This window comes from Stenella coeruleoalba (genome assembly GCF_951394435.1).
Source record: "Stenella coeruleoalba genome assembly, chromosome: 10".
Classification (NCBI taxonomy): domain Eukaryota; kingdom Metazoa; phylum Chordata; class Mammalia; order Artiodactyla; family Delphinidae; genus Stenella; species Stenella coeruleoalba.
The window spans coordinates 80,266,807-80,284,741 of NC_137156.1; the positions used below are offsets into that span (position 1 = coordinate 80,266,807).

General features: G+C 39.0%; 1 protein-coding gene across 7 annotated transcripts in view; it reads right to left on the reverse strand.

Annotated features, from left to right (window-relative positions):
• The window catches only part of ADAMTS9 (ADAM metallopeptidase with thrombospondin type 1 motif 9), an 813,664-nt gene that overhangs the window by 596,564 nt on the left and 199,165 nt on the right, over nucleotides 1–17,935 (reverse strand). For all 7 annotated transcript variants that reach the window (XR_013830124.1, XR_013830125.1, XR_013830126.1 and 4 more), the window contains one exon: nucleotides 12,949–13,039. The gene's annotated coding sequence lies outside the window, so the exon portion shown is untranslated. The remainder of the gene's footprint in view (nucleotides 1–12,948; nucleotides 13,040–17,935) is intronic.

Genomic DNA, 17,935 nt, shown 5'->3' on the forward strand with positions numbered 1-17,935 from the left:
CAAAACCTATGGGATGCAGCAAAAGCAGTTCTAAGATGGAAGTTTATAGCAATACAATCCTACCTTAAGAAACACGAAACATCTCGAATAAACAACCTAACCTTGCACCTAAAGCAATTAGAGAAAGAAGAACAAAAAAAACCCAACGTTAGCAGAAGGAAGGAAATCATAAAGATCAAATCACAAATAAATGAAAAAGAAATGAAGGAAATGATAGCAAAGATCAATAAAACTAAAAGCTGGTTCTTTGAGAAGATAAACAAAATTGATAAACCATTAGCCAAATTCATCAAGAAAAAAAGGAAGAAGACTCAAATCAATACAATTAGAAATGAAAAACGAAAAGTAACAACTGACACTGCAGAAATACAAAAGATCATGAGAGATTACTACAAGCAACTCTATGCCAATAAAATGGACAACCTGGAAGAAATGGACGAATTCTTAGAAATGCCCAACCTGCCAAGACTGAATCAGGAAGAAACAGAAAATATGAACAGACCAATCACAAGCACTGAAACTGAAACTGTGATTAAAAATCTTCCAACAAACAAAAGCCCAGGACCAGATGGCTTCACAGGCGAATTCTATCAAACATTTAGAGAAGAGCTACCACCTATCCTTCTCAAACTCTTCCAAAATATAGCAGAGGGAGGAACACTCCCAAACTCATTCTTCAAGGCCACCATCACTCTGATACCAAAACCAGACAAGGATGTCACAAAGAAAGAAAACTACAAGCCAATATCACTGATGAACATAGATGCAAAAATCCTGAACAAAATACTAGCAAACAGAATCCAACAGCACATTAAAAGGATCATACGCCATGATCAAGTGGGGTTTATTCCAGGAATGCAAGGATTCTTCAATATACGCAAATCAATCAACGTGATACACCATATTAACAAACTGAAGGAGAAAAACCATATGGTCATCTCAATAGATGCAGAGAAAGCTTTGGACAAAATTCAACACCCATTTATGATAAAAACCCTGCAAAAAGTAGGCATACAGAGAACTTACCTCAACATAATAAAGGCCATATATGACAAACCCACAGCCAACATCGTCCTCAATGGTGAAAATCTGATAGCATTTCCACTAAGATCAGGAACAAGACAAGGTTGCCCACTCTCACCACTCTTATTCAATATAGTTTTGGAAGTTTTAGCCACAGCAATCAGAGAAGAAAAGGAAATAAAAGGAATCCAAATCAGAAAAGAAAAAGTAAAGCTGTCACTGTTTGCAGATGACATGATACTATACATAGGGAATCCTAAAGATGCCACCAGAAAACTACTAGAGCTAATCAATGAATTTGGTAAAGTAGCAGGATACAAAATTAATGAACAGAAATCTGTGGCATTCCTATACACTAATGATGAAAACTCTGAAAGTGAAATCAAGAAAACACTCCCATTTACCATTGCAACAAAAAGAATAAAAATATCTAGGAATAAACCTACCTAAGGAGACAAAAGACCTGTATGCAGAAAATTATAAGACACTGATGAAAGAAATTAAAGATGATACAATTAGATGGAGAGATATACCATGTTCTTGGATTGGAAGAATCAACATTGTGAAATTACTCTACTACCCAAAGCAATCTACAGATTCAATGCAATCCCTATCAAACTACCACTTGCATTTTTCACAGAACTAGAACAAAAATTTCACAATTTGTATGGAAACACAAAAGACCCCGAATAGCCAAAGCAATCTTGAGGACGAAAAATGGAGCTGGAGGAATCAGGTTCCCTGACTTCAGACTATACTACAAAGCTACAGTAATCAAGACAGTATGGTATTGGCACAAAAACAGAAAGATAGATCAATGGAACAGGATAGAAAGCCCACAGATAAACCCACACACATTGGTCACCTTATCTTTGATAAAGGAGGCAGGAATGTACAGTGGAGAAAGGACAGCCGCTTCAATAAGTGGTGCTGGGAAAACTGGACAGGTACATGTAAAAGTATGAGATTAGATCACTCCCTAACACCATACACAAAAATAAGCTCAAAATGGATTAAAGACCTAAATGTAAGGCCAGAAACTATCAAACTCTTAGAGGAAAACATAGGCAGAACACTCTATGACATAAATCACAGCAAGATCCTTTTTGACCCACCTCCTAGAGAAATGGAAATAAAAACAAAAATAAACAAATGGGACCTAATGAAACTTCAAAGCTTTTGCATAGCAAAGGAAACCATAAACAAGATCAAAGGACAACCCTCAGAATGGGAGAAAATATTTGCAAATGAAGCAGCTGACAAAGGATTAATCTCCAAAATTTATAAGCAGCTCATGCAGCTCAATAACAAAAAAACAAACAACCCAATCCAAAAATGGGCAGAAAACCTAAATAGACATTTCTCCAAAGAAGATATACAGACTGCCAACAAACACATGAAAGAATGCTCAACATCATTAATCGTTAGAGAAATGCAAATCAAAACTACAATGAGATATCATCTCACACCAGTCAGAATGGCCATCATCAAAAAATCTAGAAACAATAAATGCTGCAGAGGGTGTGGAGAAAAGGGAACACTCTTGCACTGCTGGTGGGAATGTGAATTGGTTCAGCCACTATGGAGAACAGTATGGAGGTTCCTTAAAAAACTACAAATAGAACTACCATATGACCCAGCAATCCCACTACTGGGCATATACCCTGAGAAAACCATAATTCAAAAAGAGTCATGTACCAAAATGTTCATTGCAGCTCTATTTACAATAGCCCGGAGATGGAAACAACCTAAGTGTCCATCATCGGATGAATGGATAAAGAAGATGTGGCACACATATACAATGGAATATTACTCAGCCATAAAAAGAAATGAAATTGAGCTATTTGTAATGAGGTGGATGGACCTAGAGTCTGTCATGCAGAGTGAAGTAAGTCAGAAAGAGAAAGACAAATACCATATGCTAACACATATATATGGAATTTAAGAAAAAAAAAATATCATGAAGAACCTAGGGGTAAGACAGGAATAAAGACACAGACCTACTAGAGAATGGACTTGAGGATATGGGGAGGGGGAAGGGTGAGCTGTGACAAAGCGAGAGAGTGGCATGGACATATATACACTACCAAACGTAAGGTAGATAGCTAGTGGGAAGCGGCGGCATAGCATAGGGAGATCAGCTCGTTGGTTTGTGACCACCTAGAGGGGTGGGATAGGGAGGGTGGGAGGGAGGGAGACACAAGAGGGAAGAGATATGGGAATATATGTATATGTATAACTGATTCACTTTGTTATAAAGCAGAAACTAACACACCATTGTAAAGCAATTATACTCCAATAAAGATGTAAAAAAAAAAAAAAGAATGTCTACTTCATATTAAATACAAATAACATCAAGGGCAATGCTTATTGATATTTTCCCCCGATTTTAAATGGAATGCTTCTAATGTTTAACTATTAACTATAAGGTTTGCTATAGGTTTTTCATTTGCTAGGAATTCTTTTGACTAGTACAAGTGGGGTTCATCACACCCTTGGATGCCTCCTTTAGTAAATAAATAAATGTGTAGATTTCTGAGGACTTACACAAAGAACTTTCAGAGTTCATTTAATAGAATTCATTTAATAGTAGAAACAAAGAGAAAGAAACAGATGAAAGAGAAGAATAAGTACAAGAGACAGAAATGGCTGGTCATCGTGGAATCCCAGCAGAAAGGAAAGGAAGGAATAATGCTAGTGGTGGTAGGCAAAGCAAACTCTATCCTTACCTGCAATGTTTGATTTTACTTTTTACAGAAGAGTTAGTTATATAGAGACTGCAAAATAACCATTGTTTTTTTAAAACATAAAAGAAACCAAAAAAGAAAGACTTGAAAAGAAGAAGATATTCCAAAGTCAGCCTAAGAGACTTTGGTTACGTGAGCGATAAACGTAGCATCCTGGAGGGTGGCATGGTGCACGGCGCATGTTACAGGATGAGGTTTGAGGGCACCCACGTGTAGCTCTGATACACCTGAATAGGTTCTGCCGCACCTCTTTCCAGTTGTGAAACCCTAGGGAAGTCTCTGTTTTCCCTAACTCACAGAGTTATTCTGAGATTTTAAGGACATTGTAACTATAAAGTGCTTTATGGTGTCTGGCACGTAGTGATTACTCAGTGACAGCCATTCATGTTTCTAGAACTTTATAGCACTTGCCCAGCTCTGGAATCTTCTTGTTACCATTGTCCAAAGCCCATTGGCTTCCTTTCTCTTTTTTCCCCTCCCATCATAGAAAGACTTGACTCAGTCCTGCCACCAAATTCTAACACTGTTATAAGGTCTAAGGATTTAGCTTCTGAAAAAATAAATCAGTATATACAGTAGTCCCCCTCTATCCACAGCTTTGCTTTGCATAGTTTCAGTTACCCATGGTTAACTGCAGTCCAAAAATGTTAAGTGGAAAATTCCGGTAGCAAACAATTCATAGATTTTAAACTGCGTGACATGATGAAATCTCAACCATCCCACTTTGCACCATCAGGCACCAAATCATCCCTTCGTCTAGCACATCTGCCCATTCGTTACTCAGGAGCCTCTGGGTTAACAGATCAACTGTCCTGGTATCGAAGTGCTTGCATTCAAGTAACCCTTATTTTACTTAATAATGGCCCAGAAGCGTAACAGTAGTGATGTTCACAGTTGAGATGTGCCAAAGAGAAGCCTTAAAGGGTTTCCTTTCAGTGAAAAGGTGAAAAAAAAGTGAAAAGTTCTCAACTTAATAAGGAAAGGGAAAAAATCGTATGCTGAGGTTGCTAAGATCTACGCTAAGAACGAATCTCCTGTCCATGAAATTGAGAAGAAGAATGAAGAAATTTGTGCTAGTTTTACTGTTGCACCTTAAACTAAAAGTTACGGCCATCTTGCATGATAAGTGCTTAGTAAACATGAAAAAGGCATTAAATATATACAGCAAGATATTTTGAGAGAGACCACATTCACATAACTTTTATTACAGTATATTGTTATAATTGTTCTATTTTATTACTAGTTATTGTTGTTAATCTCTTACTGTGCCTAATTTATAAATTAAACTTTATCACAGATATGAATCTAGGGAAGAAAGTATAGTATATATAGGGTTTGGTACTATCTGTGGTTCCGGGCATCCCCCTCAGATAAGGGGGGACTACTGTACCCTGTTTTATGGAAGCTTAAGGATCAAATTTCTATAAAACAGGCTTACATTTAATGAGAAGTACCTGTGCCATGAATATGTCATTGTTAATATTTGTTTCTATGGTGAACTGCACTGAACAATAAGTTATTCAGACAAATAACCTGTATCGTGGGGGGAAAAGCTCTCTTTACTTCTTATTAATTCTTGACTCCAAGTGCCCTTTGCACTGCTTGGCTCACCATTAGATCAGAGCAGTTATTATTATTACTGAAACATAAGGTTAACATTTCCATCATCACCGGGGTTAAAATTTGCATACTTCTGCATAATTCCTGTGCACAGCTGCTTGTAAGCTTCGTCTTTCATCTTGGTTTGCACAATTCATCTGGAATTTCTTAAAACTGGACTATTCATAATAACAGTCCTTCAGAGGAATGATGAGTTCAATGTTTTAGCAGCATCCTTCACTTAAATAAAAAGCTTCAGAGCCTCTTGAAGACATGAACAGTTTTGACTGAAATGTCTAATGTCAACCACATGGGCTAAAGGATTGCAGAACAAATTTTTTATTGCAATATAAATCTGCTGGAAACAACAACAAAAAAGGTCATCAATCTCTCCCTTACTTTTTGTTGCCATTTTGAAATTACCCTCTTTTCTTTCCTCTCTGCTACTTCCCAAACAAAACCAGGGTATTCAATGTTGTCACAAATTCTATTTGTCAGTGATGTTCCTTTGATAAGCTATTGAAACTTGTAGGCCAGATGACAGAAATCACATAAAAAATCAAGCCATCTGTAAAAATCAAGAGTGACTCAAAGGACTAAATGACTTCCATTTTAGAGTGGACTCAAAAGAAATTGGTCAGTAGCTATTATGTGAAATGAAGGAAAGGCAGCACAATAGAAAAGCTTAACAGGAAGGGCATCTCAAGTTTAGCTTTGACTTTCACTCGATGCATCTCCTTTAGCACAATCACTCAACGTTGCAATAGCCAGGCCTCCTGGTTTCAAGCCACAGAACCCAATGCAATTGGCAAAACAACAGGTAAAAGCAGGGGCAGAGCAAAGCCGCTCACTAGCTCATATAAAAAGTCCAGTCCATTGGTTTCAGGTATGGCTGGATCCAGGTGCTTAAAAGATGTCATCAAGAACATATTTCTCCCTGGCCCCCAGCTCCCTTTTCCTATGGGTTGGCTTTACTCTTAGACGGGCTTTTCACATACTGTGAAAAGATGGTTATCAGCAGTTTTAGCTTATGTCTATCAATTCAGCAATCCCAGTGGAAAGAGACCATTACTTTCTCCGTTGTTTCCATAAAAGTCCCACAGTCTGTGGAGAGACCGTTTGGAGCTCAGGCCCAACCCTGAACCAATGAAACATGTAAATTAGCCAGGTCTAGACTATATGCACCACATACCTCATGGACTGAAATTTAAGAGGGGGTATTTGCTCAAAGGTGAATCAGGACACTGTTCCCAGAAAAAGTGAGGAATGCATGATAAACAGTGGGCAGGCAAAAACAATACACTTCCGCTCCATCCTCTCTTGGATTTCAAAGTACTCAATAAAATACAGAATTTAGAGCTGATGATGTAAAGCTTTTTACTCTAAGATTCAAACTACAGTATTTTAAAAAATCTTCTGAGGAAGAGATGGCTGAAACCTAATATCCATTCTCCTCCTCTACTTTTAGTAATAACACCACCCCCCCCAATTTGTGATAGGTGCAACAGCAGGCAACAAAAGAGTATTAGTTCCCACACTTCCCTGTAGTTAAATGTGGTCATATGACTGGTGGGGTAGTTGCAATTATGGCCTCCAAAGATATTCAGAGCCTAATCCCTGGAACGTGTGAATGTTCCCTTATGTGGTAACAGACTCTTTGCTGATGTGACCGAATTAAGGGTCTTGAGATGGTGATATCGTCCTGAATTATCCAGGTGGTTCCCAAAGGCAATCACAAGTGTCCTTATAAAACAGAGCCAGAAGGAGACTACATATGGAAGAGAAGGCAATATGACCACGCAGGCAGAGATGTGAGCGATGCAGTCACAGTCAAGGAACACCACCATCACCAGAAGCTGGAAGCTGCAAGGAAACTCTCCCCTAGAGCTTCCAGAAGGAGAATGGCCATGTGGGAATCTCGACTGCAGCTCAGTGAAACCGAGAAAGAACTGTGAGAGCATACACTTCTCTTGTTTTAAGCCACTACATTTGCGGTAATGGGTTACGGCAGCTATAGGTAACCAATTTAAGTTCTGGCAAATAAAATATGAGCAGAAAAGGAGGTGCCCAGCTTCCAGCTTGTGCTCTTCAAGGGAAAGGTGCTTTTTCCCTTTTTCTCTCTCTTCTATCCAGTTGGCTGGAATGCAGAAGTGCTGGTGAGCCATCTTGTGCTACCGCTAGTGTGAATGAGAGCAACATGCTAGGACTGTAGAGCAACAAGACAGAAGGGGCCTGGGTCACCAATATTTAGCTTGAAATCCCAGTTTGAGAGATAAATAAAATTCTGTCTTCTTTAAGCCACTATACTGGCATATTATAGCTAATCTATATCCTAACAAAACTACCATTTTCGCCAGCCATGAGACTGTACCTCAAAGACTCCCAACTACAGGGCGTGTAATTAACCGAGACCCAGAGGCTGCAATCTGAAATCCACCACCACGCCTGCTGCAGCCCTCACTTCCCACAAGCTCCTCCCACAGTGTAGGCGTGGTAGGGAGGCACTCTCATTTCTGGGAGACTTGAGACTCCTCTAACAGCCAACTGTGACTCAAGGACTCCTCGGTGGCTTTGCCAAAGCTTCTTAGACAGCACAGGCATCTAAAATACTTCCACCCAATCTTCCTCCCCTCTCCCTTCACTTGGGGCAGGTGGTTTCATGATCTGATGGTGCTCCCAACCTTACCAGGTCCTTCCTCCATTTTCTCTCTGAGGTGTTTCCCCTAATTAAGCCCCTGCTCATTTAATCCCATCTTGGCATCCGCTTCTCAGACTAACACACCATGTTTTCTCCGAAGTTCAAGAACAATGAGAACCTCTGGCAACGTAAGAACAAATAGGAAGTGGTAAAAGTATCTTGTCACAAGCATATTTCCCCAAGGTAACTCTCCGGGAAAAGAAGCAGACTTGGCTATCTTGCAGTTTACCTTCCTCAAAGAACCTCAAGAACCTCTTGCTAACTTCCAAATTCTCTCCTGCTACTTAGAAATAAATTATGAGGGTAATAGACTTTCCTCTCAAGATTTGGCAAACAGCATATTATTGACTGCAAATAACTGAATGAGAAGTAAAATTTTATGAATTATCTAATTGCTCTGTTTGAATAGCAAACATCAGGACGGTTGATGGTAAGCACATAAAGGATTCAGGATAACTAAATATTTCATCCATCTTTGGCCTGATTGAACCTAGTGTAGGTACAGTCTGTTAGCTCTGAGTTTCTGCATGTTTACATGTTTTTGTCTTGGTGGATTCTAAATCACTTGCCCCGGATACACAAATGTCCATAAAATGTGGAGTCTTGCCTAACTCCCCAATTACTGTCACTGTTCTATCCCACTTCAGTCTACTGTTTGCACCTTATTAGTTACAACTTACTTCTTTCTGAACGTATATTTGTCTCTGAGATTGTCATACTTATTATTATTCATTTTAGTAATCCCCTCACTCTTCCTCACGCTTTCCTTGTCTGTCTTCATCACACATTTGCTGAACTGAATTAAATGTGAAAGAGTTGGGAAATAAGGTGCATTAATATTGTTGGAGACTGACATTTTTCCGATAGAGTGAGGACGTTCCCCCAGGGAGTCGGGAACGTCCCTCTAGGAGTGGTTATTGGAATGAGAAAATATGCCATTGAGGGAATCTCAGGGATGGAAATGTCTGCTCTTAACAAAGGCTTTGAACACAAAACAGAGCAGAGAAAATTGAAAATGGTGAGTTCTAATACTTCCACATGTGGTGTATTTACAACCGTGCCAATGTGGGAAGACTCTCCAAAGCATGCCTTTTCATTGTTGGGTCTACAGGGCGTGGGCGTGTGTGTGTGCACGCGCACCTGTGCTCTAGGGGACAGAGTTGTGCAACTCCACTTCTGAAAACATGTTAGATTTCTCCTTTTAAATGATTACAGTGGAGAACTGTTACTGACATAGCTCAGAAGTGAACATTTGTTTAGGGCTCAAAGGTTTTTTTTTTTTTTAATATTAAAGGAAAATACAATATCTGATCATGGTAATAAGAAAATACTATTAGAAAATTAGTGAATTCTTAGCGTACTGGTATATCAGTTATGTTAAACTGGGGGGTAGAAAGCACAGATTTCAATTTCCAGATCTGTGTCTGACATAAACGAACAGTGCAACCTAGGATTACTCACCTAAACATTCTGTGACCTGGCAACCTTATCCATCCAAATGAAAGAACTGAAGTGTTTCAGAGGTTGAAAACTGGTGGTTTATGAGCCAAGTGCAGCCTAAAGATGTGGGTTGTTTTTGGCTAGTTGAATTAGTTGCTTAACTTTAACTCAAGACATTTTGCCAGAAAAATAATACAATTTCTGGCTTCTTTCGAAAAATCAGAAGATTAACCAACCTCACCCTGTATTCCCGTATGGCAACCATTGGGTAAAGTCCATATTTTTCAGGTATACCTGACCCACTTCATTCATTTATGCCTGACTACACTTAACAGCTATTTGAATGTGTGACTCCTACACTCCATGACCTCAAAGGGCCTGTCTAGTTCTAAAGTTCTATGAGCCTAGAATATAACTGCAAGTCTAGAAGAAAACAGATATATTCATTGTCAATTGATTTTCAGTAACAGTGTCAAGAAAATTCAAAGGGAAAATAATAGTGTTTTCAACAAATGATGCTGAGACAACTTGATATTCCCATGCAACTAAATGAAGTTAGACCACTTCCTCAATTCACACATAAAAATTAACTCAAAATGGATCACAGACCTAGATATAAGAGATCAAACTATAAAACCATTAGAAAAAAATGTAGAAGAAAATCTTCATGATCTTCGATTAGGCAAAGTTGTCCAAAATAGGACACCAAAAGATCAAGTGACAAAAGAAAAAAAGATAAGTTGGATTTCATTAAAATTTTTTAAAAAGTTTGTGCTTCAAAGGATACCTAACAAAATAAAAAGACACCCCACGGAATGAGAGAAAATATTTGCAAATCATGTATCTGATAAGGGACCTGTAGATGGAGTACATAAAGAACTGTTACAATGTAATAATAAAATGATGAATAACCCTCTTAGAAAATGAGTAAGGGATCTAAATAGGCACGTCTCTATAAAGATACACAAATCGCCAACAAGCACATGAAAAGATGCTCAACGTTATCAGCCATCAGGGTAATGCAAATAAAAATCACAATGAAATATGACTTCATATCCACGAAAATGACTATAACCAAAATAGTTATTAACGAGGGCTGACAAAGATATGGAGAAATTGGAATCCTCATTCCTGTTGGTAGGAATGTATAATTTTGCACCCACTTTTGAAAACAGTCTCACAGTTCATTGAAAGATTAAATGTAGCACTACCATACACCCAGCAATTCCACTACTAGAAACATACCCAAGAGAACTGACAATATATGTCCACACGAAAACTTGCACATGAATGTTTAAAGCAGCATTACTCACTATAGCCAAAAAGTAGAAACAACCAAATGTCCACCCAATGATTGATGGATAAACAAAATGTGGTATGCGGTATGCCGTGGAATCTTACTTGGCAATAAAAAGGAATGAAATACAGAAATATGCTACAGCATGGATGGACCATTAGAACAATATGTTGAGTGAAAAAAGCCAGACACAGAAGGCCATATGATAGGGTTCCATTTGTATGAAATATCCAGAATAGATAAATACACAGAACATAAAGTAGATCGATGGTTGACAGGGGTTGGGAGAAGGAGGAATAGAGAGTGACTTTTAATGAATATGGGGTTTCTTTTGGGGGTGATGAAAATGTTGTGAAATTAGATTGTGGTGTTGGTTGTATAACTTTGTGAATATGCTAAAAACCAAAAAAACCCACTAAATTGTACACTTTAGGAGGGTGGATTTTATGGTAAGTGAATTATATCTCAGTTTTTAAAGTAAGTGAGCTTCCAGTAAGATCTAAATCTTCACCTTTATTACCCCTATTAACATTGTCAATACCATGATATTACTTTCCCCAGTCATAGGGTAACCAGTATGAGCTATCCACCTTAGCCTAAAACACACCGAATTATGGCTAATGGTGAAACAATTTTTACTTATGAATTATGGCTAATGGTGAAACAATTTTTACTTACTTTTACTTAAGTCTTTTTACTTAAGACTTGAGTTTCTTCTTTCATAAAAAGGAAACTTTGGGGAAATTTTTTTTAAAGATGTATGTTTTACTTTCTTTTGAAGTTTAAAATTTTTTGTATTTTTGTCCTCAAATAAACATCTTCAGTCTATAGGACCATACGATTTATCTCTCTCCTGTTTGCAGGCTGTTTCTGGGCAGGGAAGATAAATTCCTATCAATGATAAATTGATTCACTTCAGTTTTAACATCCTTTTGTATAATTGCCCTGAAAACTATGAGCTCATGGTCTCTTCTGAATTTAAGATCAAGCTGAGGCATCTGGAAAATCGGCAGAACCTACTACAGAGGCTCATTTCAAGACAGTCCCCACATCTCCGCTCTACTACTTAACCATTAGAGGGAAGTGGTCAGTTGTCTTGTAATAGGCCTATAAAAGAAATTAATCTCCTACTCAAAGGGGAGGTGTGTAGGCAAGTGAATTATACCATCTCCTCAGTATTCCTCTTCTTGACCAAGCATAAAAGGTAGTAAATTATTTAAAACAGTATCCAACCAATTTGGGAAAAATTCAGGCATTAAAGGTGAAAACATGTTTGCCCTTAGAAAGAGGTCTCATATGGAAGGGACAGTGAATAAAGACAGTGCGCATACATAATGAGAAGTGGCAAAAAATATCTTATTTTCTAAAGTGGCTCTTGTTTCAATCAGTTGGACTAAAATAAGTACAGATTCTCTTCCTTGGCAGAAAGTTTTCCTCTATTTAGAAAAAAACCTTTATGAGTCTCCTTAACTCCCCTGGCCTAGATAACCACCATCTGGTAAGAGAAGAATAAAGATGATTTACATAATAAAGTAAAAACAATTCCTTAAAAAAGTAATTTCCCCAATGGCAAGAGATGTCTTGCGATCTAACCCTCCCTCCTATTCTACTCTGCTGTGTTAATTAACCCGTCCTCTAAGGAAGGCATTAAACAGACTCCCTAACCCACTGGCTTCCAACTGCATTGTGCCAGGAGGTAACTGCCAATGACTGGAGAGTGGAGGAGAGTGAGCGCAGGGTGTTTATGCCTCAGGCTCTCTCTGTGCTGGGCCTCTGGCCCGCAGAAGCTAGGCAACTCTTTCCCACAGAGGGCCTCCTGCCTCAACGCTGCAAAGACTGCTTCTCTGCCCTTGGCCTTCAGGCCTAAGAGTTAGGAACAGCTCCCCACTGTTGACAGCCACAGAATGCTTCAACACACAGTCAGCTCTGCTGTAAGCAACATGTGTTCTTGGAAATCATCGTGCAATACAAAATTGTACAACGAAAAACACGGCGCTTATGGGAAAACAGGGTTAGAGGCGCACACACAAACAACTAATATCTATGACATTTCAAAAAGAGAGGAACCTAATAAAAACAGTTGCCAGTGTTACACTTGTCACATGATTAAGAAATACAAAAATACAATAAATATTGCATTTTACCTTGAACAAGACCCTGAAGTTTGCTGGTAGACGTAAGCTTCACAAGAGTTGCAGCTTGGGAGCTACTGGGAAGCGGCATCAGGAGGCTTATCTGAAAGGGGAACAGAAAATTGTCGCACCAGGTAAGGATGGTGTGGTACATAACAACATAGTCAGCTGAGGTGGGCAGAGGGTGTTTGGGGGAGGGACGTGCAGTTAGTAGGTTCCTACACTGCTTGGTTCAACTGGATGCAGATTTCTGTGTTCACCTAACCTTTCTCATGGATGAAATCACACAAAAGCAAGTGCTAAAACTAGGCTCAAATTGTTCCCAAATATGTCAATGGCATTGCACAAATCTGAATTTTCAGAACAACTGCTATAACAGAACTGACGGTGCATAGTTTATTTTCCTATACCTGGCCTATGACCTTATAAATAATAGTCCCTTTACTACATTCTTCTCAATGACCTCATCTAATTATGAACTATGTCCTCTCCTGTTGTAACACCTAGAGAGAGTGTGAGGGGCAGTCTGGGGACAAGGGTTCCGGAAATACAGTAGGAGTTCAGAACCGAGAAGAAATTGCTATTGGAAGTAGTTGCCAAGGAACTTTGAAAGATAGTGATGTGTCTTGATGGAATTCCAGTTGCATCATGTTCTTTAGTATCTTAGAGTCCCCGCCACAGCCTGCACTGCCTCAGCCTCAGTTACATGCAACGGCTCTGTATTAGTGGGGTTTTGGGGAAAGAAAGGAGAAAGTGATGTATGGGGCATGAAGATGGTCAGGAAGCACAGGGGTCACAATTGCCAAGAAAAAACAGGAAAGGCACAAAGCCCTTTCCCCAGAATCAACCTTTGAAAGGCACCATCCACCATCAGTTAGGGTTAGGGAGTCCCTGTCCTGCTGCTATGCATGTACCTCTGCTGGGGCTGTGTGGTTGGTAGAGAACTGGACTCTACATACATGAAAAGTGAATATGGCTTCTACTTCTACATTTCCCCCCCCCAGCCAAAAGCTTCTCAATATTTTCCATTTCAAAGACACTTGTTCTGCAAGTAACAAAAATACAGAAAAAAATCCTCAATAATTCTTCCCTCAACACATCCTTTTATTTTTTACCTGAGTAAATATAACATAAATATAACCTAGTCTTTGCCCAACAATATTACGTTAGCCATAGAAGCACACCCCTACAAAGGGATTATTAATCCTCAAAAAAAACCTTGGCAGAATTCGATGAAAGCTGAAATGTATTTTCACAGATGGCTGTGCTATATTGTATTTGATTTGAAAAATATCCAACCAAGCAATACCCCATTTTCTGTTTCATTCCCTGAAAGCAATTATTACATGAAAAGGTAGACAGGCAGGACACAGTTAACAAACAAAGACTAAAGAGTTGTCATCAGCTTAGAAATGTTCTGGAAAATAAATGAGGGCCACTTGCCAATAATGTGACTATGAAATACAGAAATGAAAAATCTATATTGCAAACGTACACACATACTTCTACCCCACATCACAGTTTGATGAAGCAAGAGATAAACGGCCCAACACTGATTGTTTTTACAGGAATATGAGAACCCTCCAAAGAAGAGAAACAGAACGTCTCTCCATTCACATAAAAAGCAAATTACAGATGGAGCGGGGGGAAATTCACTACTCTCAGAGCAAGATTCAATTAAAAAAATGTGTCTGGCTTCGACAGGGCAAATTCCAGGCATTGGGTATTTTCATAGAAGTTGGTTTTAAAGGAAAAGATTTGAGCGCTACAAAAGCCTATGGAACTTTTCACGGCTTGTCATAATTTCTCTGTAATACTAAACAAGGATTTCCGGCTCCTTAGCTCATATTTTTTCCCCTAACTGATCCTGCAAGGCAGCGTTATGCTTTTGACAGTGTATTTCCTCTCTGAAAATCACACTGAATAATAGCTGCATGGTAAATATTACATAAGTCATACCGCCTTACCGTGTTGCAAACCCTAACATATAGTGCTTTACCAAGGATTGCGTGTGTGTATGCGTGTATGAATATACTCGGTTAAACAGCAGATGAAACTACGGAAGGAAGACCAGAGGCAGCTCGTCCTGTCCCGTGCAGAGCTCCAAGGACGGCACAAATGGCATTATTGAAATAGAAGGCAATTCTAACTCTGGGACATCCATTTCCATCTTCAGAAGCATGAGGCAAGAGCCCTGTCTTTGTGTTGTTCAAAGGCTGAAGCCAACACAAAGAACCTCTGAAAGTCACAGGATTTTTGAGCGAAATTTCTACACACGTTCCCTCCGCCTTGTCACCCTTCATCCACTTTGTACAGAGTATCATTAAGGGTTTCTAGACATCAAGTTCTGGATCTTGTTATAATGCTCAGAATTGCTGTCAGCGGACAGGAAAAGAGCTCCAATCGTCCAACTGTGAATAAATACACCCATTTGAGTGTTATCAAGCTTTCCATTTGTCTTATCATTTCATTCTTCAATTGACATTGTGACCCTTGGAAAACCAAAGGAGGCGTTTCTTCAGTGCTTTACCCTCGACCTCGGAGCAGCAGGGCCTTTATTCTCTGTCCCCTTTTGCCCTTTGGAGATAATTGCCTACATGGGTGCCTATATTACATATGTTTCAACCTGTTCTCCAAACATTAACTGTTTGGGATTAAAATAGTTTCTAAGAAGCATTTTCAGCCTCTCCTTGAACTCCTGCCAGTCTATGGCTCTGCACAGAAAGGAAAATGCTGAGCATTAACAACAAAATGGGGATTAGTCAGAAGGAGATAATAAATAGCACATTACTGCATGTGGCAGAACCGAAAAAAAAAAACAACTTTTTTGCATTTTAGTGGTTTAACCATGACGACCATTTGAGGTCTTAGTAAAGGTAATAGGAACACAGTCCTGTGTCAGGAAGTAAGAAAAGATTGGAGAGAAGCTTTACCACGGATTTAATATTAGGTCATTGACATTGTTTACACAACCAGATTAAGAGTCCATTCCAGTATTCTCGCAAGGCATTATTTGCAATGCAAATATTAATCGAAGTAATAAATGATGTACTAAATCATAATAAGGAAGATGACAAAGCTAAGAGTTGGACTAAGGTCTGCAGGATCCAGTTCTCTTAATATTATGCTAATAAAGGGGTGGGGCAAACATGAACCAGACCTTTGTCAGAGTCTCTGCAGGTTGGGGTAGAGTGGCCTGGCTGCCACATGGGAATGGAGAAACAGAATGGTAAAATAAGAAAAAATACCATCACCACAACTAATCATTAAGAAAAAACCCACCCTATGAGGGTGATGTACTATTTTCATACCTACATTACAGATGAGAAAATCAAGGTACAAACAGAGAGGTGAAGCAATTTGCCAAAGGTTACGCGGCTGACAGATGGTGAAGCAAAGATTTAAATCAGAACAGTACTTCTCATAAGAATCCCTACTCAATCTTCCACTGCCATGCCGGCATGAATGGGCTGGGGAAGTTGCAGGCTTTACACCATGTACCACTACAGAAGTAGGTCAACCACTTTGTCAACCACTCATGCATTTGCTCATATGTTCAACAAATACATATGAAGCACCTACTATGTGCCAGGTGTTCCTGCAGGAGAATGGGGACTCAATGACAAACAAGCAGGCGAGCTGCTTATTCTTTGGGAATTTATAATATGGTTGAGGAGATTGGTGGGAAAATCCAGGCTGCCTACAAAGCTTTGGAGGGAAGCATACTAAAGTGGGTCTGGAAGTTTAACATGCCTCAGAATTGCCAAGAGGGCTTATTCAAACACGCATTGCTGGACCTCATCCCCACAGTTTCTGATTCAGTAGATCTGTGGTTAGGTCCAAGAATTTGCATTCCTAACAAGGCTGGTAACGGCTGGGGTAGGAGGCATGCTTTGAGATCACTGCTGTAAGGGTTATTTGGTTGGGGGAGAAATATTTCTTTATGTTTTCCTGTGCATCTGTTGAGCGTAATTCTGTACTTAGGAAAAAGAGTTATTGAGCTATATAGATCTAACTTGTGGCCTGCTGGGAATATCTTTCACCCTGACATAAAAGGTCAACATGTTCCCTAGCTTGGATAACACATCCAGCCACCAATAGCCATTCGACATGGGATCTGACAGAGTAAGACATAAATTAGGTAAGTTTGGATACCATAGAGTCAAAACGAAAAGTAAAACATCAGGCCAGAGTGTGATGTCTTGAGTGAATTATTGAGGAATGGGAAAGTAACATTTAAGATATTGATGGGGTGCTAATGGGAAAAAGAGAACCACTGGGGGGGAATATTTTTACCCGTCAATCCAAGAAACATATTTTATTCTTACAGATAATGATACACTATCATTTAATTGACATGATGATTAAAATTGCCTCCAATCTCCTGGATCTGGTTTCAATATATGTTTTAAAAAAAAAAAAGCCCGAGTACTCCTTGTCTATAAAAGGGAAATTTTCCAGATTCATGGCCTTATTGTCTACTGGAAAGATCCATGGCAAGAGAAAAAGAAATATTGGGAAAAGGCCAACTTCTTTGAAAACCATATGTGGATATAAAAAGCTGCATAATCTGTGAGCCAATTTTATACATAAATATATTTATATATATATATAAATATAATACATACAAAATATTTTTTTTCAAAACAGAGTGGATAGTTTAATGCTACAGGACAGGAGGGCTTCCAATGCAGAAAGGAGCAACACAAGTGTCTGCATTTGGCTGACCTTCCTTTCAGATCAAGAGAATGAACTCCTCACATCAAGGATGCCATTTTGCTGTGCTCTGCAAATAGCCTTCTGCTAAAGCCACAAAGGAAACTAACTAGTTGGGTAAATAAATATCCAACCTTAACGACAAACACAAGTGATCTGGAAAGTCATTTAAAAGTTGGTTATCTATGACATCAGCTATCTGGTTACCCATTCTTGGTCTTAGCCCAGGTAATTAAAAGCTAGCTAGTTTTGTCAATAACCAGGTGTTTAAGATGACAGCCCC